We start from the raw sequence: 24,256 nt of genomic DNA on the forward strand, positions 1-24,256 counted from the left end.
GTCGTGAAGGGAAAGTGGGAGGGGATGCGACTGTCGATTAATTTGGCAATTCTTGGGCTCTTTTTCTTTTAAACGTGCTCCCAAGTCGCATTTAACACGGACGCGTTTTCACGTCTCGCCGCCATCGAAGTATGGTCGCCGCGACGGGCAGCGAACCCTCGACCTGGAGTTCGGCAGCGCGACGCCATCGCCACGGGGCCACCGCGCGGGTGTGTAATGCAGGAAAGGTAACTCGCTCAAATGGCTGTACTTAAGCGCATATATCCTGGGAAAAATGGGCTTCCTTGCATGTTTGTTTGTTTGTTCATAATCATCATCATCAGCCTGGTTACGCCCACTGCAGGGCAAAGGCCTCTCCCATACTTCTCCAACTGCCCCGGTCATGTACTAATTGTGGCCATGTTGTCCCTGCAAACTTCTTAATCTCCTCCGCCCACCTCACTTTCTGCCGCCCTCTGCTACGCTTCCCTTCCCTTGAAATCCAATCCGTAACCCTTAATGACCATCGGTTATCTTCCCTCCTCATTACATGTCCTGCCCATGCCCATTTCATTTTCTTGATTTCAACTAAGATATCATTAACTCGCCTTTGTTCCCCCACCCAATCTGCTCTTTTCTTATCCCTTAACGTTACACCTATCATTCTACTTTCCATAGCTCGTTGCGTCGTTCTCATATTCAATAGAACCCTTTTCGTAAGCCTCCAGGTTTCTGCCCCGTACGTGAGTGCTGGTAAGACACAGCTGTTATAATACTTTTCTCTTGAGGGATAATGGCAACCTGCTGTTCATGATCTGAGAATGCCTGCCAAACGCACCCCAGCCCATTCTTATTCTTCTGATTATTTCATTCTCATGATCCGGATCCGCAGTCACTACCTGTCCTAATACCCGCCGTGGTTGCTCAGTGGCTATGGTGTTGGGCTGCTGAGCACGAGGTCGCGGGATCGAATCCCGGCCACGGCGGCCGCATTTCGATGGGGGCGAAAACACACGTGTACTTAGATTTAGGTGCACGTTAAAGAACCCCAGGTGGTCGAAATTTCCGGAGTCCTCCACTACGGCGTGCCTCATAATCAGAAAGTGGTTTTGGCACGTAAAACCCCATAATTTAATAATTTTTTTTACCTGTCCTAAGTAGATGTATTCCCTTACCACGTTCCAGTGCCTCGCTACCTATCGTAAATTGCTGTTCTCTTCCGAGTCTATTAAACATTACTTTAGCTTTCTGCAGATTAATTTTTAGACCCACCCTTCGGCTTTGCCTCTCCAGGTCAGTGAGCATGCATTGCAGTTGGTACCCTGAGTTACTAAGCAAGGCAATATCATCAGCGAATCGCAAGTTACTAAGGTATTCTCCATTAACTCTTATCCCCAATTTTTCCCAATCCAGGTCTCTGAATACCTCCTGTAAACACGCTGTGAATAGCATTGGAGAGATAGTATCTCCCTGCCTGACGCCTTTCTTTATTGGGATTATGTTGCTTTTTTTATGGAGGACTACGGTGGCTGTGGAGCCGCTATAGATATCTTTCAGTATGTTTACATACGGCTCGTCTACACCCTGATTCCGTAATGCCTCCATGACTGCTGATGTTTCGACTGAATCAAACGCTTTCTCGTAATCAATGAAAGCTATATATAAGGGTTGGTTCTATTCCGCACATTTCACTAGACCACCTGAATGATAGTGTGAATATGGTCTATTGTTGAGTAGCATTTACGGAATCCTACCTGGTCCTTTGGTTGAGAGAAGTCTAAGGTGTTCCTGATTCTATTTGCGATTACCTTAGTAAATACTTTGTAGGCAACGGACAGTAAGCTGAACGGTCTATAATTTTTCAAGTCTTTGGCGTCCCCTTTCTTATGGATTAGGATTATGTTAGCGTTCTTCCAAGGTTCCGGCACGCTCGAGGTTATGAGGCATCGTGTATATAGGGTGGCCAGTTTTTCTAGAACACTGTTCCCACCATCCTTCAACAAATCTGCTGTTACCTGATCCTCCCCAGCTGCCTTCCCCCTTTGCATAGCTCCCAAGGCGTTCTTTACTTCTTCCGGCGTTACTTGTGGGATTTCAAATTCCTCCAGACTATTCTCTCTCACATTATCGTCGTGGGTGCTACTGGTACTGTATAAATCTCTATGGAACTCCTGAGCCACTTGAACTATCTCATCTATATTAGTAACGATATTGCCGACTTTGTCTCTTAACGCATACATCTGATTCTTGCCAATTCCTAGTTTCTTCTTCACTGCTTTTAGGCTTCCTCCGTTCCTGAGAGCATGTTCAATTCTATCCATATTATACTTCCTTATGTCAGCTGTCTTACGCTTGTTGATTAACTTCAAAAGTTCTGTCAGTTCTGTTCTAGCTGTAAGGTTAGAGGCTTTCATACATTGGCATTTCTTGATCAGATTTTTCGTCTCCTGCGATAGCTTACTGGGATCCTGTCTAACGGAGTTGCCACCGACTTCTATTGCAGACTCCTTAATGATGCCCGTAAGATTGTCGTTCATTGCTCTAACACTAAGGTCCTCTTCCTGTGTTAAAGCCGAGTACCTGTTCTGTAGCTTGATCCAGAATTCCTCTATTTTCCGTCTTACCGCTTACTCATTGATCGGCTTCTTATTATGCACCAGTTTCTTCCGTTCCCTCCTCAAGTCTAGGCTAATTCGAGTTCTATCATCCTATATACCAGTTTCTTCCGTTCCCTCCTCAAGGCTAGGCTAATTCGAGTTCTTACCATCCTATGGTCACTGCAGCGCACCTTGCCGAGCACGTCCACATCTTGTATGGTGCCAGGGTTAGCGCAGAGTATAAAGTCTATTTCATTTCTAGTCTGGTCATTCGGGCTCCTCCACGTCCACTTTCGGCTATCCGGCTTGCGGAAGAAGGTATTCAATATCCGCATATTATTCTGTTCTGCAAAGTCTACTAATAACTCTCCCCTGCTATTCCTAGTGCCTATGCCATATTCCCCCACTGCCTGCTTCTTGCCTACCTTGGCATTGAAGTCGCCCATCAGTACAGTGTATTTTGTTTTGACCTTACCCATCGCCGATTCCACGTCTTCATAGAAGCTTTCGACTTCCTGGTCATCATGACTGGATGTAGGGGCGTACACCTGTACGACCTTCAATTTGTACCTCTTATTAGGGTTCACAACAAGACCTGCCATCCTCTCGTTAATGCTATAGAATTCCTGTACGCTACCAGCTATATTCTTATTAATCAGGAATCCGACTCCTAGTTCGCACCTCTCTGCTAAGCCCCGGTAGCACAGGACGTGCCCACTTTTTAGCACTGTATATGCTACATTTGTCCTCCTAACTTCACTGAGCCCTATTATATCCCATTTACTGCCCTCTAATTCCTCCAATAGCACTGCTAGACTCGCCTCACTAGATAACGTTCTAGTGTTAAGCGTTGTCAAATTCAGATTCCAATGGCGGCCTGTTTGTTTGTTATATTAACGTTTACGAGCACGATATGTATGGCATGACGATGGCTGACAATTCTAGGAGTTTCTTTTTCCACGTGGTGGCAGATACAGTGTATTATAGGACGAACGGTAGCTTCGTGTCGATGCAACGCAAATCTCTCTTGACTTGTTCTTTTAAACTAAACAAACGTCTATATTGATTTACGGCGTCTATCTTTAAATACGTCTGGTTTAAGTAGTATTTCTTTCGATAGTACTGCTTTCAATGTCAATTTATTTATTTAATATTATAAATATATACATTAAGGAATGAAGAATATGCAGATAGAGGTCGCGAGATCTATAGAGCTGTAGTGCTTGACGTCGACTTAAATACCTAGAAACGTAAAAAAATAATTACTACAGCAGAGGGCAAAATGTAGAATTCATTTTGGATGGAAAACTGGAAAGATGGGTCACAGTTAAGAGGAAGCATTAGCTCGGGGCAAACTCCGATACCGTCTATTCAAACACATGTGAAACGCAGAAATATTTTTTGTGCAACAAGACCTGGACCGTAATAATTGAAATTTGGTTCATTTAAGAGAGACGGTTACATTCAAGTTACTGTACGAAGCCGAATCTTGATTGAGGGCCTAAAATGGTTATAAAATTGCCGGAAATTGGCATGTTAAAAAAAACAGTATCACGAAGCTTACAAATGTGTACCCTTGTAGCAAAAACAGATATCTGAGTTCTCTAAACTGTATCTGTTAGAGCATCTAAGCGGGACAAATTTGATTTATCAATTTACAGCTTACGTGAATCTCTCACAATGTTTACGAGAGTTTTTCAAGAGTCCTGCTCGCAAACTAGTTATTTCAGAGCGCCTTACAATACACCAATTTTATTCTCTTTGGATTTATCATTAGGTTCAGTTTACAAAATTGTGATGTAGTTTTTCATCCCTGAATTGAAGTTTTAAGCTGTATAGTTTCGTTTTTCGAGAGTTTGCACTTTTGAAATACAATGGCGGCCAAAATCAAGAATCCGGTTCCTAAGAGTCTCTATATTATGTAACTTTTATTGCGATAGCAACTATGTGGGCACGCCAACCGAATTTCTGCCATCGGCGTCGCCGTGAGCTTCCGCATATGTTTAGGTATCCGTATTATACATGCCATATTATGTAGCAATAATAATAAATTATGGGGTTTTACGTGCCAAAACCACTTTTTGATTATGAAGCACGCCGTAGTGGAGAACTCCGGAAATTTTGACCACCTGGGGTTCTTTAACGTGCACCTAAATCTAAGTACACGGGTGTTTTCGCATTTCGCCTACTACGTCAAACACTTGCCTTTTCTTCGTGTGTTGTCGACAAATTCGACTTCGCCCTGCCATCTGCTAGCCGCCTGGTTAGCTCAGACGGTAGAACGGCTGCCCCGGAAAGGCGGTGGTCCCTGGTTCGAGTCCCGGACCAGGACGAATTTTTCTTCAACTCTGAGGCTTTTCTTTCAGGGAACCCGTATGGGTTTCATTTGTAGCAATTCCTACGAACGGGTGGATGTCTGATTTTCCCCTTTATTAACCGTAGCCACTGAGCAACCACGGCGGGTATATTGTGTAGTATTGGACATATGCGGGTTATGTTGTCACACTATTCAATCACTAAAGTTTCTCAAACCAAGTCTTACATTCTTGACAAAATTATTCCTAAAAATTTTGAGAATGGCAACCCACAAACAAATGTCATGAAATAAAACATCGACAGCGCCTGCATTTTATCTTAAATCTTATCAGACTTAAATATTGAACATTCGAAACAATAACAGAGTTCCAATCTGAAAAAAGATGATCTTATTGGCGCGGCTGTGCACCACCTCCGGGATTGGCTCAGGAAGGAGATTTGAAACATACCCGATACGGAAACGTGGAGGTAAATTCGTTAAGAAAGACGCTGTCTTTAATTAATAAACATAAATTGTCCAATATGGCAAGATTAAAGAAAAGGACACCTAGCACAACCGTTCGCTTTTTGTACTTAGTCGGCTTGCGTTTACTTAAGTTCACACTGCCACTATACAGCTATACGAGTCTTACGCTTCGTGTAATATTGTAACACGTTGCTATCGCATTCATTGCTTCGCTCTTATGGCGAAACTTTCACGTATTTATTTTTGTCTTTTAACGCGACAGCGTTAAGGAGCTCGTGTCGCATAAAAGCCGGTGTCGTCGGTGTCGGCGTCGGTGTCGGCGTCCGCGGCGTTGGCCGTGAGCGAAAAATCCAAGCAGGCAATTCATAAATAAAAACAACTTGCATCATGGGCTGCGTGGGAATCGAACCAGGGTCTCCGGAGTGTGAGGCGGAGACGCTACCACTCAGCCACGAGTTCAGTGCTTGAAAGCGGTACAAAAGCGCCTCTAGTGAATGCGGTGTTGTCTTAGAAACGTGCCGTAGAAAGTTATACTGCGGTGTATATCGGTAATTATGAGCATGTAACTTACAGAAGTTGCAGTTACACGAGTAGCGAAGTACGTTTCCGCTACATTTCTTCTGTGCTTTCCGCACACGCAGAGCCATCTTGCGGCAAACACAGAAGACCCCCTCCTCTCGATGTACGGCGCTGCCCCGACAGGTGGCGCGCCACGCGGGCATTGGGGCTGTGCGGGGACCGGTGCGAGGCGCGTCGCGGCCCCGACTCCCTCTCCCCTGACGACGCTTCGCCGTGCTCTCTCACAGGTTGCAGAATCAAGCGTCCTTCCTTTCTTTAGATCACTATCTATATATCTCTCTGCCCGTGCCGATCACGACGTTTGGCTGGCGTAGATCGTTTCCCCCTCTGAGACACCGAGTTCTTTGGTTCGTTCCGCTTGCTCAGGCGCACGTTTCGTTGCCGCGCCGAACGCTGCGTTGCTCACCGCGTGATTGGTGGGTGCAAAGTCCGATGCGGGGCGCCTCGTAAGTGATCGCTGCGCCGTAGCGCATTGTCTTACACCCCTTGGCGGGTCGACGGGAACGCTGTCGCGTTTCACTCTTGAAGGCGAAGCTTAAGCGTCCTCGAATTTTTTAATACAACAAACCTGATCAAATTTGGCGCACTGGTTGCCGAGAAAAAAAATTTTTTTGCCGTTCCGCGTGTTTAGATGGGAGCAGCGCCAGTGATAAAGCTTCTTCTTAAAGCGCACTTTCGATTACAAGTCATCAGGGTCACCCAGCAAAAAGTTGGGCGGTCGTTAAGATAAGTGGACGGCTCTCATCATAATTTGCTCACGGTGGGAATCCTGTTCGTCTAGCCGCGCACTGCAGTCTCGCCTTAACGACACACCACTGAGAGATAGCCACGAGAAACTGCTGACCGTATACGAGTATATGTGCCGAGTGTTCCAGCGAATGGTTCTAAGCAAAAAAAAGAAAAGCGTGTATCACTAGAAAGACGGCGTGCTTCCTCCCCAACTTCCTCCCTTGCGCGCGCGATATCGAGCCACCGTCCTCCGCTCACCCTTGCGTGCTTTTACTCGCACCCACAGCATACGGCCCGAAGCCCTAGCGCTATCGCACTTAAACTTCATTCATTCATTCATTCATTCATTCATTCAAGGTACCCTCAAAGACCTTCATTACGAGGGTATTAAATGGGGGGGGGGGGGGGAGCGGTGAGGGCCGGCATCCCGGCGATGGCGCCACCGACTGCGAAATTGCTCCTGGAGTGTCCATATAATTGCTATCGCAATAAAAAAATGATAGCTGACTTGTGCACCCTTGAGGGTAGACAACAATCTATTTCCAGTGAAGTGTTTTCTCTCGAGCAGTTGCTAGAAGAATTTCAGTAACCTGTAATTAAATCATATAGTTTAGAACGTTATCCATATATGACTGGCCGGTTTCAAACCTTGCCTGCACATAAAGTTTTCGAGGACTTGTAAATGAATTTTTTCGAAGCCGGTAATTCATACCCACACATTGATTTCGTCAGAACATTGGCCATGATCTCCTCCCCTCCCACCAATTTTTCGCTAAATCTGATCTCGGTTGCGTTCATACCTTTCCCAGAGCAGCCGGATAAAATCCGGGTTGTTCGTAAAATATTCTTATAACGCTCCGGATGGCTTGCATGCGTAATTTACTCCTAAGGCTCTTTTTAGCCCACACACGGCGTCTACATATTACTCAGAACCTGCTCCTAATTAAAGAAAAAAATGTGTACGAGGTGCCTTGTTTTGTTCACTGGGAACACTGGTGAAAGCTAAAGCGTACGAATCACGTATAATGCAGCATATAAGAGACAGAGAACCATATGGTTCAGCATTTATTTTACAATGCTTCTAATAAAGCTAGGAACGCTAAAGTTTCGTCACACATTCTACTGAACATGATTTTCATCAGCACCAAATGTAAAGCAAGCGTATAACGCAGACGTATCTCGAGACATCTCGAAGCAGAGGTTATAACGGCGGTATATGACACTTGCGAACATTTGCTTAGTCTTTTTTTTTTTCAGACGCAATGTTTTATCCACGCACGTTTAACTTCGCACACACATTTGCCATATAGCGTTAACCCCATGTTCCGTCGATTTTGGTGCCATCGGCATTCGTTGTTATGCCAGGGCAGCGGGCTTAAATATGGCTCCGCTCTTAAAACACGCTCAAAATGCCTTGGAGCACTTGTACGCGTAAGTTAATTGCAGAGTTCTTAGTTGACCGCAACAAGCCGAATGTTTTCTGCACATAACCAATAATGAGCCCTTTCTTTTTACTGAATGTAACCTCTCTTGTAACTTGAGCTTGCTTGGAACATTGGATAACATATAGCGTGGAATGGCCAATATAACGCTTTCAAGCAGTAGCTTTTCTTCTTCTTTTTAGAAATGCTGTATTTCATACGCGTGCGCGCACCCCCTCCCCACACATGCACGCGCGCACACACACACACGCGCGCACAGACACACACACACACACACGCGTGCACACACGTGCACACACGCGCGCACACACACACACGCGCGCGCACACACACGCGCGCACACACGCGCACGCGCACACACACACTCGCACACACACACGTGCGCACACGCACACCCGCGCACACACACCCGCGCACACACACACGCGCACACACGCACGCGCACACGCACACCCGCGCACACACGCGCGCGCACACACGCACGCGCAGACGCACACACGCGCACACACGCGCGCGCACACGTACACGCACACACGCACACGCGCACACGCACCTTTATAAATAAAGGTGCCTTATTTATTTTATCGACTACACCAAAGAAAGCTATATACTAACTATACGAACCTCGTATCACGCACGAAAGTAGGGAGGAAACGTGGGATCAGTGATTATTTGCGACGCTTTTAATTAAGCCAGGAATGTGAAAGTTTCGCCGCACGTTGTTACTAACATTCGCACTATTTTCGACTAACAGGTAGCTAGTGTCTTGTACAGGTTATTTAGGATTCTGGAAAACATTTGCAGATGACGACAGTACTATAGACACTCTGGAACACTTGAATGAGCACCTTTCTACAAAGGCTTTAATTACCCTGCATTATTGATTAAACGTTTATCGTTCGTCGCTCACTGCATGCTGCCTATACTTCGACGAAGTGAGCAGCACGTGGTGCAGCTCTAAAGGACAGAAATGGTCTTGTTTTTTGACGGCGACATAAAGCTCCACTTTCCAACTCGCTTATTTCATGGTGTTCATTGCTACCTCTTTCCGAGTTCTTGTGCGAGTGGATGCGCGTGCGTTTTGTTTTTGTCTTTTCTCTCGTTCTTTGATCTCTTTTTACTTATCAGACCTGTAGCAGCATGCCAAACCTTCTCTTCCGTTAACCCCCCACCTATCATTAAAATTTCTCTCATGAGCGCGCAGGCATTTTTCGCTGCTGGTTCATATTGCGAGTTTCTTGTGATACATCTTTTGTAACACGCTAATTATGTATGCACGGTGGGCGGGCTATGTGGTGCAAATAAAGTATGATGCCAGTGTTAGCGTTTTAGAAACTATTGTCTGCTATTGTCCTGGGCACCGTCTGTCATAAAGCAGTACCGACATTGTGAGCAATATCTTCGCAGCAATTGTAACCATCCATCATTGCCAACGGAGCCGCATTTGTAAAGGTGTTGTACGTACTTGCCTTTCTACAAGTCCTCATAAGCTTTCTCGGTTGTTATCATCAATTTTTTCCTTGCCATATTGTTAGCGCATTATAATTTTAACGACCACCAAGCCATAGTAAGAAGCCATGCTGGCGGCACTTGTCTTTTATTGTAATGTTTTCAGCTCCAGCTCAAGAATATATAGACAGAAATTCTGCACCCCTCATTGCGCGCTGTTTATACTATAGATATCGGGCAACATAAAGAACGGCGTCTTTCGGCAGCTAATTTGGAGGTCGGTTGGTGTACGCTGGGTTCGCCTTATAATATCGGCAGCCCTGTCGCTATGCGAACGGATGTTTTGTTCATACTCTCAATTTTGTGCAGCTGGGTTGGCGTTGTCGGCAGAAAAGGTCAGCCTTAGAGGTCATAGAGGCCATAGAACCTTGAGCAAACCAACGCTTGTGCGAGACTATTAATTTTGTCTTCGGACTGGCCGTAGGTACTGCTCGTCAGCTTTCGCAGCACCCATGTTGTTTGTTTGGTTGTCTGCAGTGTTTTGTCGATCCACTGGGTGGACTTGGCGGTTTGGTGGTATACAATACCTCTTGAACCTTGATGTCTTTGCGCTGGAAGTTCGTGTTTCGAATGGAGAGTTGAGTGTTATCTCGAATAAATTGCTGCTTTTTGTAGCTTGTACGTTTTGAGAACCACTACAAACTTGTCTTTTCTTTTGGGGGACCAGAGGGGGGGGGGTCAAATTTGGAGACCCCGTTTGTCAAGAAAACTTGTGATAACGTCTAGTCCTCGCTGAAGCTGATTTTCAGCAGTTAGCTTGTGGACTGCAAAAGAGAGGGTGCTACCGGCTTCAGAAGGAAGGAAGGAAGGAAGCAAGGAAGGAAGGAAGGAAGGAAGGAAGGAAGGAAGGAAGGAAGGAAGGAAGGAAGGAAAATAAGTTTACCAGATTTCTTTAGCTTGTTACACGTGGGAAGGAGGATGGGGAAGTGAAAAAGAGAGAGAGACGGCATTATAGTCTAGACTATTCAGATGAACTAAGCAAGGTGCAAGGTATCTATAGTGGAGCACTCAAGTCCGTCGCCTTCGTGTACTGTAGAAGCGCTCGTGTGGCTTTCTGGGATGACGAGATGTGAGGTCAGGCGCCCAAGACCTTTGCTTCTGTAAAAGGCCTATCATGCAGTCTATTCAAGGCACACTGCATGAGTCTGGCGTTGTTTATCGAAGCGGGAACAGCTGCACAGGAGATGATCGATGGTCTCTTCACATCTGCACTTAGTGAAATTATGGGTGAGTGAGTCAATCCAATGTGATAGCTGCACAAGTTAGTGAAGGCTACTCCGACCCACAGCCGACACAGCAGTGTTTCGGAGCATCGTGAAAGATTTGTTGGTATAACTGCAGTTGTGACAGTGGATCGGTGGTTGGAGTTCTGCGGAGTATTCCAGTGATTGAACGTGATGTCACGCGCGAGATGGTGAAGCTCTATTGCAGCGTGTCTACTCTTGATAAAGGTATGAGGCGCGTCGGTGCTCCAGTGACGTCATCAGCGATGTGTTTACCAACGATGCCACCATGTCCCGGGAGCGCCTCTGAAAGATTACACCATGTCCTCTAACAGCAACGCAATGACAAATTTCGTTGCTTTGGGCCATAACTTTGTCATAATTACCACGTCGTAAACTTCGCGCGCATTCAAGGGTTAATTTGGAGTAAGAAAGTATTGCCCCTTTGCAGGATGGTTTTCTTTTTTTTCAACATATTCAATAGCGGCACGAACAGCTGCGACAAAGCCATATTATGACCATATGACGCTACCTGTACGTGTGCAGCCGAATGGCTGATTTGCTGCGAGACAGAAATGGCCTCATTCATGATGCGCGTAGAAAGCAAAGTGGGGCACTGTACGGCAATTAAGAAATCGTTCTCCGACATACGCTGCAGTGCCAAGAGAATAAAATGCGAGTTCGCGTTTTGGACCTTCGTGTTGGTTAAACGTACAGTGCCTTTTATCAAAGGAAGGGTTGTCTGTCATAGACGAACGAGTATTGTAACAAATAAGATGCTCTGCTTTAAAAATTATTTTTAGGTCCCATGCGAATGTGCTATCGTCAGATGTCGGCGCGGTGGAGCTTGGATTAAGTGCGTGTGCTTTCTTTCACTTTTAATTTAGCCGCACTGCCGTAGTTCTTGACGAAGATTTTGACGCTGGTGTCGCAGATTTTTTCCATGTGTCTGAACAACGTGAAATATAACGGTTGTGTGAAGTGCGTTTGGTAAGAAAACGTATGTTTCCATTAATTTGATAAATGTAATGCCGTTCACAGATAGAAATTCAGTCAAGGTGTAGCTCGCAAATGAGTAACAGTTGATGTGTTAGGCCCTTTGCTCTTTATATTGTATATCAATGATATTGTTGATGTTGTTCGCCTTGGTGTAGAGATAAGATTGTTTGCTGATGATTGTGTTTTGTTTAGAGAAATTCGTTCCATTAACGATTACAACGATCTCAACACTAGTCTGGACAATATACATCAATGGTGTGTAAAACGGGGAGTGACCCTTAACACGAGCAAATGTGTCTGCCTTCCAGTAACGCGCCGAAAAAATCCGCTGTCATATACCCATATATTAGGGTCTTCACCATTACAAGAAGTAAGTTGCTATAAATAGCTCGGTGTAACACTCACTTCAAACCTGTCTTGGAATCTTCATATTGATAATGTTTGTTCATCCGCCTTCCGCAAGCTTTGTGCCCTTGAATATAAACTTAAAACTGCTCCCATTAATTTTAAGCTGCTCTGCTATACTGCTCTTGTGTGGCCAAGACTGACTTATGCGTGAATTATATGGGATCCTCATATTAAGCGCAACATTGATTGTCTTGAACGTATCCAGAGAAAGGCCGTAAGATTTATTTTTAATACATTTTCAGCATAAGAATCGCCTTCCGATTTAATGCAAGCAAATGGCATTCCCCTATTATAGGCACGAAGGCAAAAATTTAGATTATAATTTCTTTCCAAACCATTGGGAAACAAACTAGCGCTGGATGCATGATATTTGTCACCCTTAACTAGCAGGCCCACCCGACACCACAATGAAAACGCTCTGACCCCATATTTTGCTGGCACAGACCTATTTAAGTTTTCTTATTTCCCGAGAACCATTAGTGAATGGAACTGCCTTATCAAAGCAAGTGATCCAACTGTCAAATAACCTTTCTGAGCCTGTATTATTGTTGCTTTTCTTTCGTAGCTGTTTCTGTTGTCTTTATTTTGTATTTCTGTCGACCACCCTGCTTGGACCATGAGTCCGCAGTATTGTATAAATAAAGTATAAATAAAGTGTCTGGTGTGACATGGCATTTATACAGTGACGAAACAAACAAACAAGAATGCACGACACCAAATGCACGCAAGTGTGTTGTGTTCGTGGAAGAAACTACAGCACTGCAGATTATTTTAGAGGGACGCAAACACGGCGAGTCTGGCTAAGTAGTACATCGATTTGCCCGAATCGAGGCAACAAATTCGTAGATGTTACGAAGCTGAGAATTCCTTACTGAATCACTGAGCTGTAGTTGCCTGTCTCGTACGTTCGCTCAAGAACAACTGGTGCCTCTACGCATGCAGCGACAACGGCTCTCCAGCAGCACAATCGTTTGGAACAGCTATCACTTGCGTAGATATTTCTCCCTGTAGACTTGGAAGAAGTGCCATCTATTGTATTCCAGCAGAAACGAATATTCGACGCTATCTAACGGTGAATTATCATATTCGAATGGAGGAGCAATGGCTATTCGATTTGTCGCCGTCACAGGAACACAGTCACTCGTCACATATAATGGGGACGTAAGGGGTGGGGGCAGTCGTTTCCTTTCCCTTCAAATCTGGCCACGTTTGAGCGCCCATCAGCATACTTACAAACCCTTCGTTATCTCTCTCTCTCTCTCTGCTTACAAATGTTTCGTAAACTTTACGAATTTTTCGCTTGCTTTATGACTTTACGATTGCTGCGTCAAGATTTACGAAAAAATATATTCCGTGTGCGAAAAATTTTGAAGATGTCAAAACGTGCAGGCTGCGCAAGACTGAAAAAAGAATAATGCACAATAAATAAATTTTGCTGGTAAACTTGTACTTTTGCGTGCTCTTTTTTTGGCAACAGAAAACGCCGTGTACTAGAGGGGTGCATGCTGCAAGCATGTTTATTCATACAATTTCCTGAAGCAGGCCAAGTTGGCAACCTCAATGTCGCTGTGATCTAAAAAAAGTCGGTCGCTTTTCAGTTTCTGTTGTTGTTTCTTGTTTAGTTTTTTTACAAGTCATAAATAATAAAGTGCGTACGTATCCTGCAGAATGTCTGCCTAGTGCAAACTTCAATAAAACGGATGCGATCACCCCACCCCTCGCGTTTGTCATGTCTACCGGATGTTTTGAATTTTGAGGTTCGCAAGTTGGTAGGCTTGCATCAGTAATAACCACGACATTCCGAGTAAGGGTAGTCAAAAGGTCATGAAACAAAAACGAAAAGATAATGAAATACTAAAAGAACAAACCAGAAAATATATAACGAAGATATAAATAAGAATACAGAAATCCGCACGATTTTACAGAAGCTCATAGCAAAGGTGCTTCAATACTTCATAAAAAAAATTCCCAGGACACCTATATGTGAGTTGTGAATGCGAAAGCATTAATGTCCAATTGAACGCCGCTGAGCGGCCTTTCGAGTTATGAACTCATCGCGGGCAAGCCCGCGCGTTGAGACGCTTGGCCAACGGTTTAGCCGAGTGGGTAAGACACTCGGCTCATGAGCGTGGGTCGTAGGTTCGAAACTCACTACCGCCAACGTTTTCTCTCTCGAATATAGTCTCTCTTTATACATAAATTTCGTTATAGCGATTATCGAGGCGAAGTTAGAACGCAGGCGAGAGAGCTTGCGCGGACGAGGAACGCGCGGATAGCACAGGTTTGCGAGAGCGAGGATGACGTGGCTTCGCGGCGATACCCTCTACCCTCGCGAAACACCTGGCGTGGCAGCAAGTGCACCGTTTCGCCCGCTCTGCCAACACCACCTAGATAGCACAAGGCCTTTTCACTCCGATACATGACGTCGTGCTACCTGGCCCGACTGCCATAGAATCTAACGGGGGTGCTCGCGAGTAGGCAACAGTGAGTCTGACGTCAACGCTTTCGTCACGACAGCGTTGTCAATGGAAATTTCAGGCCAGGTAGCGTGACGTCATAGATCGGAGTAAACAGGCCTTGTGCTATCTTGGTGAGTGTTGGCTCAGCTCCGTCGAGGCGCGCACGTGACGCGACGTGGCGTCGCAGGCATTGGGTATTTTGATGCCGTTTCGCTGCTAAATCCGCCGGCTTTATCGCTCAATGGGCCATTAGGTGCTTTCGCACCAGAAACGAAATTACGCGGATCCCACGTACTGCGGGAATCGACGGAAGTGAAGCTTTTTGTGCTGTTTGCTTTAATCGACGATAATTAGTGGTGATTTTGACGTCGAATGTTAGATTTCTTCAGCGTTCAGTGCAATACGAGACTGGTGAGTTGATGGTAAATGTTACCTTGCGTGCACCGCTTCTTTTTGTCTATCCGTGGTACGCAGAACACACAGCGAGAAGTGTTTGCTTGTGGCGTTATTGTGCGCCATTGTTCATAACCTCCTAGAAAGTTAGTATCGTCGTCACCTCACTCGGCGCATCGTGACAGAAATGTTAAACTTTACTTGTATTATGGGAGTGTGCGTGCCAAAACCACAATCAGATTATGAGACAAGCCGTAGTGGAAAACTACGGATTAATTTTGACCCCCTGGTGTTTTTTAATGAGCACCTATACCAAAGTGCACGAGCGTTTTCGTATTTCGCCCCCGTCGAAATGTGGTTGCCACGGCCGGGATCGAACCCGCGACCTCGAGCAATGCCATAGCCGCAAAGCTACCACGGCGGGCAGAGAAGTTTTGAATTGAAGTGCGACGCCTAGATTCTGCGGTGGTTCTACGATGTCACCTAGCCGCTACGGTGCTTAGTGAGGCATTGAGTCTGCACGCCGTGCGTTAATTGTCCGCTTGACAGATTTGCATGGTGCTTATTTTTTTCAGAAATAGCAGAAACGTACGGCGCTGTACATTGGACTCAAGTTTATGCAGTTTGTCCACAACCGCTGCCGTGTCTAGTAGTAGCGAGGGTGCCTCGGGGGCGCGCGCATCCAGGCACCGTAGAAGTTGCGTTTCCTCGCCTTCTCACGTAGCCTTTCCCCTCTCCCGCCCTCCCCCCATGGATGCGAGTTGCGAGCGAAGACTTCCAACGCTGTTATTCACTAGTTTCGTAGCTGCGTTGGTTCTAACCATTATCTGCTTCCTCTCTCCACTTCCTCTCTAGCATTCTATATAACAGACGGTTGCGCGTTAGTAGAAAGGTGAGCGCTGCAGTTTCTACAATGCTTTTGCGGAGTGTCACAGATTAATGCAGCTGTCAAGAAGCTATTAAACCAGCAAGCTGGGCGAGTTGGTAACTGAACATGTTCCTAGGGGCGAGTAGCGCAATCCGGACGAAGGACAAATAAAAGCAGACGTATCGTATACTTCCTTTTTCCTTCGTCTGAGTTGCGCTGCCCACACCTAGGTAAGAAGGTATTGTGGCAACGCCCAGGGAGTTCCAGAGGGTATTGTGCACATTCGACGCGGTGCTAAGGTCCAAACGAGTTTCTCGCGTCGTCTTTCCTCTCTGCCACGCTCCTGCCATGTATGTGCACGCTCTGAACCACCTCCCGACGTGGAGTGCAATACAGCAGTAGCAGCGTCAGAGGAAAAGTAGAAAGAAGAGGCAAAGGAAACTTAGCTTTAAAAACCTCCACTCTTAAGCACGCAATAGCGAGCACAACTACAATGACAGGCAGTGAGTTTGTTCGAGCACTTACTACTGCTCGCAACACGACCGAATTATATCGAAGACAACGTAAGTATAATCACGTAACATAGGAGCAGGCGTTACAGTAAACAAACATGTATATTGTCACGTGCACTCGAAAGACAAAAACAATAGGAATGAAAAATTATGTGGGCACCACGCACTCTAGGAATCGATGTAAGCGAAGCTTTCTGCGTTGTTTGCTTTGGTTGACAATTATTGGCGGTGATATTGACAGCGAATGTTACATTTCTTCAGCGTTTAGTGCAATACGAGACGGGTGAGTTGATATGGTACACGTTACTCAGCGTGCACCACTGCTGTTTGTCTGCATAGTACACAGAACACACAGGGAGAGGTGTTTTCTTGAGGCATTGTTGTGAGCCACACTTCATAACCTCTGAGAGGGTTGAGCATATTCACTGCCTCACATGGCACATCGCATCGTGGCAGAAGTGTTAAACTTTGATTGAATTATGCGGCTGTACGCGCCAGAACCACAATCAGGTTATGAGGCACGCCGTAGTGGCGGACTCCGGGTTAATTTTGACACCGTGGTGTTCATAAACGTGTCCCTAAATCTAAGTGCTCGATAGGTATTTATTTCGCCCCCGTCGAAATGCGGCTGCCGCGGTCGGGATCAAACCCGCGACCTCGAGCAATGCCATAGCCGCAAAGCTACCTTGGCGGGCACATAAGTATTGGTTTGATTGACGTGCCACCGCTGCCGTAGTGTCGCCCATACCCTACGGTGCGCTTTAATGCGTCTCTGCTTCTGCACGCCCTGCGTAAGTTGTCCGTTTGACAAATGTGCATGGTGTTTTTTTTTTCAGAAGTAGCACAAACGTACCGTATCATACCTTAAATTTAAATTTATCCCGTTTGCCGGCAACCGCTGTCGTGTCTGGAGTAGTAGCGTTTCCTCGTCTTCTCACGTCACCTTTTCCCTATCCACTCCCTGTTTCCCCCTTTCCCTGTTTTGGAACTGGGACAGTGACAAGGCTGTTATTCACTCGTTTCGCGACTGCGTCGGCTCTACCCATTCTCTGCCTCATCTATCGCATTCTATCTAGCTCTAGCTTCCGTCTGGATTTGTACGTTAGTAGTAAGGTAAGCGCTGCAATTTCTGCAATGCTTTTGCGGGGGTCACGGATAGTTACAGCTGTCAAGAGACAAATTCGGCGACGCCCAGGGAGCTCCAGAGGGTACTGTGCACATTCGACGCGATGAAAATGTGCAAACGAGTTTCTTTCGTCACCTTTCATCTCTGCCACGCTGCTGTCATGTACACACGCTCTGAACACTCTCCGACGCGGTGTGCCAGGCAGCAGCAGCAGTTGCAGCAGCGATAAAGTCGAAGGAAGAGGCAAAGAAAGCTTCGATTTTAAAAAGCGAACGTCATGAAGGCTTTAAACAGCCAAGACAAACGCAAGACAGATAGGACGAACCAATATATCATGAGTTTTTTAGGTTTGTAGCGCAGCTCAGAGCGAGCAAAAAGGAAGGTGGAACGGGTAATGAAAAGGAACTTTCCACCTTCCTTTTTGCTCGTTCTGAGCTGCGCTACAAGCCTAAAAAAGTCATGACATACCAACTCGCCCAACCTGCTGCGCTTTTGACGAACCATTATAGTTTCAGTTAACACTTGTTTAGAGAGATTGAACCATGGATCGCTAGTATACCGACAGTGAGGATCGCTTACCGGCTACGAGGTTTCCGAGCACTCCCGTATAATGTACTTCAGCTGCATGCCCGTGGCGCGCTTATGAAGGTACGAAGTGAGCGTGTGTCCAGGATGTACCGGCGAGTTTATCGCGCGACCTTGACATTGAAAAAGAAAAGCGTCGTTTGTATTGTGACGCACGTAGTGAGGTACAAAAGCAATTCGCGTATCCTTCAAGAGTCACTTCAGCATATCTGATAGGCGCGGGAGCTGATATCTCCATCATTGTTCGAAGTATATATCTGTCGTTCCCGGAAGGTGAACACCAATAGCATACATGTTGCTGTTACGTATTCTTTAGCGCTATTGAGTTTGTTTCTTCTTTCTCGGAAAATATGCGAGTTATTGCGGCGTGTACATTGCGGGAAAGTTCAAGCCGTTTTTGCTAGGTCGCCCTTCAATACGCTAAGATATGGTTTGCTTTGCGGTGGCTGATGGATGCAAGTGTCTGTCAATAGGTGGGTGAATGAATGCATGAATGTAAGGATGAAAGCTTGGATGGATGGATGAATTTCATATGTGAAGTTTAACGCCCCAAAGCTGCGGCGATGGGCTGAATACACCGTGTCACTGATTAGGTTTGGCCACTTGGGGTTCCTTGAGGGGAACCCAGCTGCATGCTAAACGAGCAGATTTGCATTCCGCTTTCATGAGAATGCGGCAGCCAGGAACTGATCCCGCTTCCTAGTGCACAGCAGCACAGTGCCATAGCCACAGAAGCCTCTTGGCGGGCAATCAGTCAGTTAGGGAGTAGGCGAGGTATTATGCAAATGTATCATGCATGTAAGCTTGCAGCCTTTCTGCTGATAATGTCACTGCCCGTTATCTATCCAGTCCTTTTTAGAGCATCCTAGGCCACCTCCACTTATCGAGCTAAGTGAACAGTCACGCAGTCTCAAGTAGTTTGTTATCAATAGTACAAGCGGCCGTTCCTTATTTATATACTTATCTGAAAATTGAGATAGCGCCAATCCCATTCAATGCCATGATAGTGGGCGTCGTAAGGTCGAGGCGTTTCTGCTCAGCCATGACGTATGTCACTGTGCAGATTTCGCAATAGATTAGACGACCTCGGCCAGGCGACCCTGCTGCGCCTTGCGTTGCAACCAAGTACAGGGTAATTGAAAGTGTACACAGACAAGGGCAGGAGTCACAAAAAAATAAAAAGCCAGCAGATCCCACGCGCTGTGGGAATCGATGTTATGCAAAGCAGTGTGCGGGGAGCCTACCAAGTTAACGAGATTAGAACGACAGAAAGCTGAGCTAGTTGGTAAGGATTCATTATGCAAAAAAAGAGGTGCTCCCTTCAGTTGGCAGCGTTCGTGTTGTCCACTTCTCTACTCTTGCGTCCTGTCTGCACGCCTCACCTCTTTTTTTTTCATAACAAGTTAACGAAACGACCATGAGAGCACCAATATGTAAGCGGCTGTTTCATGACCTACATGACACGCATGTCATGACATTCATGTCATGTCCTATCATTTATGTCTGTCATACACTCTTGCCATACTATGCCAACTGTGGTACATACCAAGTTAGCGAAACGACCATGACAGCACCAAGATGTAGGCGGCTGTTTCATGACCTACATGACACGCATGTCATGACATTCATGTCATGCCCTATCATTTATGTCCGTCATGCGCTCTTGCCATACTATACCAATTGTGGTACATACCAAGTTAACGTAACGACCACGAGAGCACAAAGACGTAGGCGGCTGTTTCATGACCTACATGACACGCATGTCATGACATTCATGTCATGCCCTATCATTTATGTCCGTCATACGCTCTTGCCTTATTATGCCAATTGTGGTACATACCAAGTTAACGAAACGACCACGAAAGCACCAAGACGTACGCGGCTGTTTCGTGACCTACATGACACGCATGTCATGACATTTATGCCATGCCCTATCATTTATGTCCGTCATACGCTCTTGCCATACTATGCCAATCGTGGTACAGACCAAGTTAACGAAACGACCACGAGAGCATGAAGGCGTAGGCGGCGGTTTCGTGACCTACATGACACGCATGTCATGACATTCATGTCATGCCCTATCATTTATGTTCGTCATACGCGCGCGCCTTACTATGCCAATTGTGGTAGATCGTGGTAGATGTGGTAGAATTGCCGCTGATTTCATGCTGCGGCAATTTTTTTACTGCTTCCTCAAATCTTCCGACGTTATAATAAGGAATAGCCCTTACTTTGTTCTTGTTGATCAGTCTTGACAGTTAAGCGAATTCTATCTGATCTCTTGAGTTGGACACTGTTACGTTTCGCCTACAACGCGCGGTAATGCCGGCGCGGATGCAACGGACGCCGGGGCTTTGTTCAAAGCGGCGGACATTTTGGCCCGTCCGACGCCGCCGCAACGCCTACCCGCCAAGCGTGTCCAGGCGTGTTTCAGTGCCACGTGTCTTCGTGTGTGCGTGTGTGTGTGTGTGCCCTCGCTTGTCAAAGCGCGGCAGCCGGGGAGCGGAGTTCCCCGAATGAGGAGCCTGGAGGTCCCTCGGCTCAACCGTTCGCGCCGTCGTGTGGGCGGGTTGGCGATGCGTCACTGCACTCGGTTCAGCAGGTCTCTCGGCTCAACCGTTCGCGCCGTCGTGGGCTCATGCTCCGCCGTCCCGTGACCTTCATCCCGTGACCTTCCCTTTTGGACCGCGACGCCGAGAGTATAAGAGCAGCTGCCCCCGGACGCCAGGGGAGAGGCTCCGATTTGTACTGTTGAGTTACGCGCTCTCCCGTCTCTCCACTTCGGTCGACCTGACCGGCCGCTCTTTTGCTATGTTAGAATAAACAAGTTGTTCTGTTACCATTCTTCTCTTGCTTTGCCGGGACCTTCGGATGCTTCCAGTGCCCCAGGCCGCCAGGCCAACGCTACCCTTGGGGCTTGCGACCCATTGGCAATAACGGGCGTCAGCACCGAGACCCCATCAACTCGTGCCAGCGGTGCGATTACAACAACACTTTCATGCTTTGTCGTTTATTTATTGGTGGCCTACTTCCCACTTCAATTTCTGCTTGTGAAATCAGCCTAGTTACTGTTTCTTTCATTACCTCTTTGTTATCATCTTCCTCTACTATGGCCGCATACTTGTTTGCGAGCACTAGCCTGAATTCGTCTGCTTTTACTCTTATTGCGTCTCAGTTGGCCAGTTTCTGCTTGACTAATTTTACTCTCTCCCTCTTCAAATTGAGAGAAATTCTATACCTCATTAACCTATGGTCACTGCACTTTACCCTGCCTAACACTTCGACATGCTGCACTGTTCTGGCATTGACAGATAGTATGAAATATATTTAATTTCTTGTTTCTCCCTTAGGGCTTTTCTAGGTTCACTTCAGGTTACTCCGTTTGCTGAAGACAGCATTCATTATTCGAAGCCCATTTCTTTTCGCCAATTCTGCCAACATCTATCTTCTAGTGTTCCTAGAATTGATGCTGTAGTTGCCAATTGCTTGTTACCACAGCTTGCTTTTCACCCACTTTCACATTGAAGTCGCCCATAAATACATCATACTGAGTTTGCGTCTTTCTCATTGCTAATATATATATATATATATATATATATATATATATATATATATATATATATATATATATATATATATATATATATATGTGTGTGTGTTTGTGTGTGTGTGTGTGTGTGTGTGTGTGTGTGTGTGTGTGTGTGTGTGTGTGTGTGTGTGTGTGTGTGTCCGTTAGGGGAGCGATCGGCGCTGGTGTCGCGGGCGGAAACTTTGAGGCTGCCTCGTCTATACACACGTCTCCGTGTGGCGCTCAGCATGGCATGTGGTTATCCTCTTGGGAGACTTTTCTAACCGCTGCACCATTCGCTACGCCTTCGTACCGTTCTAAGAAGTTAAAGAGGGAACACAATCTAGCGGAATATGGCCCGAAGCCTACGAATGCGTTTAGAACACGAATAAAAGTTCGCTTGAAATACCCTTTCGGATTCCGACAGAAACTTCATTCACCGAACTGGAAATCCAGTGAAAGTCCTTTGGTATTGCATGCAAAATTCGGTTAGCACAAGACAAAAAAAGAAAAGGAAACAAATTGCTGGCTCACGCGTAATCTAGAGTAGATGTAAGCACGAAATGGCCACCGGCAAAGCAGATTTGTTGGAGATAATACTAGCCACAATCTTAAAATGGTTGTAATTCATGCTCGCAACGGCACACCGCACCGCACCACTCCGCACCACGCTATACTGTGCACTGGCCCATATGGACGCTGCCCAGCTAGGAGAAGAAAACCGACTGAAGGCCGCACGACAGGCAACGAAAGACGCCAGGGAGACGGATTGCACTGCTCAGCTAGAAGAATGAATTGAGTTCGGCGGTTTTACGCGCCATAACCACGATTTGAATATGAGGCACACTGTAGTGGCGGACTCAGGATTAATTTTTACCACATACACGCCCCCAATACACGAGACAAGGGCGTTTTTGCATTTCGCCTACATCGCAATGCGGCCTGCGCGGCCGGGATTTCATTTCGCGACTTCGTGCTTAGTAGCACAACTATTACGGCTACAACCGCTAAGCGACCCCGGCGGTTAGAAGCGCCTGGAGGAGGCGCCACGCAGCGTGGTCCCATCTCTCGAGGCGACGCAAGACCAATGCCATGGAACTCGCGGGCCGCTGGCATTGAAAAGAGCACAGGCAACTCTGACTCAGCGCCAAAAGATGACAAAGAAGTGCATAGTGCCCTGTACCTGCCTTTTGAACGTTGCTGTTGGAAATTAGAAAGAAAACGAGTGTACTGGAAGTTTACAGCTTGAGCGATGTCGTGAACAAACATTAAGGTGAACTCGGAAGCAATATTTTTTGTATCTTGTTTGGGTATTAAGTAGCGCATGTAATGCGGTCCTGTACAAAGGGTTGGGGGCCAAAGACAAACCATCTTGCGATTTGTTGCCTGTACGAGTCGTTTGGTAATCGCTCCAGCCCCTTCTCAGTTGTCTCGTACCGACGCCCCTGCGTGTTCCACGTCGGGGACGTCCACCTCTCACGCCATGGCGCCTACAGCGTCATGGACTCCCTCGAAGGCCCAGGTCTTCGATGTTGTTGTCCCTACGGGGAATGGTCCCGAGACCGTCGTCGACGCGACGGCCTCAATAGTTGGCCTCTCTGAGGTCTACTGCGTTCAGCACATGGGAGGCCTCAACTTCCAAGTCACCGTCAAGAGCATGGCTTCCATGACTCTAATCGTCAATGCTGGCTGCCTCGTCATCGGTGCCGAGCGTTGTCCTGTCGTTCCCGTCGGCCCGCAGGTAACCAACGTAACCTGCCTCTTTTTGCCGTCCTTCGTTCCGAATGAAGTCCTCGTCCAGGCACTATCACCATACGGCAAGGTTCTGTCTGTCAACGCTGGTCTTATGAGCGGACGACGTGGCGTGCTCACGGGCACACGCTTCCTGCGTATGGAAATGAGTACCACAACCCCGGTCACAAATTATCTGCGAGTCTCTGGTCATCGTGTGACGTTTGACTACCGCGGCTTGCAACGCGTGTGTCGTCGGTGCGGTTCCAGTGACCACTACCGTCCGCAGCGTTCTGTGGCCGTTGTGGCGTCCATGGCCACGAAAGTGACGGGTGTGACCGTCCTTGTCGGCGTTGCGGGGATAGTCACCCTACGGTCGCGTGCCCTGTGCGGCGTTCATAGTCAAACGCTGCTGCTGGAGCCTTTCCCCCCTTACCGCCGGCGTCAACTGCGGTTGCGACTGCGCGTGACGCCGTAACCAAAGAAATTGCACTGACACCGCAAGAACCAGCGTCAAGAAATGAAAAAGAAGAGGCATGCAGCTCGGGAAGTCACAACGCGCCATCTTCGCCGGCCTCCTCTACTGAAAAAGAAGACCATGACGTGGCGGATCGCAACACGCCATGTTCGCTGGCCTTCCAAGCAGCGAAGGACGCGCGTGCTGTGGCCGAAAGCGCCTCCACTTTGGCTGCTACCATCACTCCTCCTGATCGCAGCAAAGTTTTAAACGCATATAAAACACCTGACCCTGCGATCACTACAGTCGA

At 46.9% G+C, this 24,256-nt stretch overlaps 1 protein-coding gene across 1 annotated transcript in view; it reads right to left on the bottom strand.

The window, feature by feature from the left end:
• The window catches only part of LOC126542501 (3-hydroxyanthranilate 3,4-dioxygenase-like), a 45,408-nt gene extending 27,165 nt beyond the window's left edge, over window positions 1–18,243 (bottom strand). Inside the window, exon 1 of the mRNA XM_050189604.3 lies at window positions 18,185–18,243. The gene's annotated coding sequence lies outside the window, so the exon portion shown is untranslated. The remainder of the gene's footprint in view (window positions 1–18,184) is intronic.
• Between the last annotated feature and the right edge of the window lie 6,013 nt (window positions 18,244–24,256).

The sequence above is a fragment of the Dermacentor andersoni genome, chromosome 3 (assembly GCF_023375885.2).
Source record: "Dermacentor andersoni chromosome 3, qqDerAnde1_hic_scaffold, whole genome shotgun sequence".
Lineage (NCBI taxonomy): Eukaryota > Metazoa > Arthropoda > Arachnida > Ixodida > Ixodidae > Dermacentor > Dermacentor andersoni.